The 335-nt window shown below is 71.6% G+C and overlaps 1 long non-coding RNA gene across 1 annotated transcript in view; it reads right to left on the bottom strand.

Moving 5' to 3' along the window:
* The window catches only part of LOC108446137, a 4,646-nt gene that overhangs the window by 656 nt on the left and 3,655 nt on the right, over positions 1–335 (bottom strand). The window lies entirely within an intron of this gene.

The raw sequence follows: 335 nt of genomic DNA, 5'->3' as shown, positions 1-335 counted from the left end.
GTGCTCCCCACACCGTCCCCAAGCCGCAGGACCCCCTGCACCGGGACACCCCGACCCCAGACCCACCAGCACCCACCACCCGCTCCTGCCGACAAGCCCTGGAGAGGGAGGAGCAGATCCAGGGGGGTCTCCCAGGTGGACACCCCATTCCTGGGCTCCCGGGGAGGTGGTGCTGATGCCAGCAGTGCCGTGCGGGTTTATGTAACCTGCGTGTGTCCCCGGGACGTGCCCGCCTTACATAAACCGCATCCCTCGGCGCGGCTGGCCCGGCACGGCTCGGCACGGCTCGGCAGCGGGGGCCGGGCAGGCTGGGGGCACGGGAGAAGGGGTGAGGG

This window comes from Corvus brachyrhynchos, unplaced genomic scaffold (assembly GCF_000691975.1).
Source record: "Corvus brachyrhynchos isolate BGI_N302 unplaced genomic scaffold, ASM69197v1 scaffold150, whole genome shotgun sequence".
Lineage (NCBI taxonomy): Eukaryota > Metazoa > Chordata > Aves > Passeriformes > Corvidae > Corvus > Corvus brachyrhynchos.
Note: the sequence above shows the minus strand (reverse complement) of the source record. Positions and strands in the feature narration are given on the sequence as shown.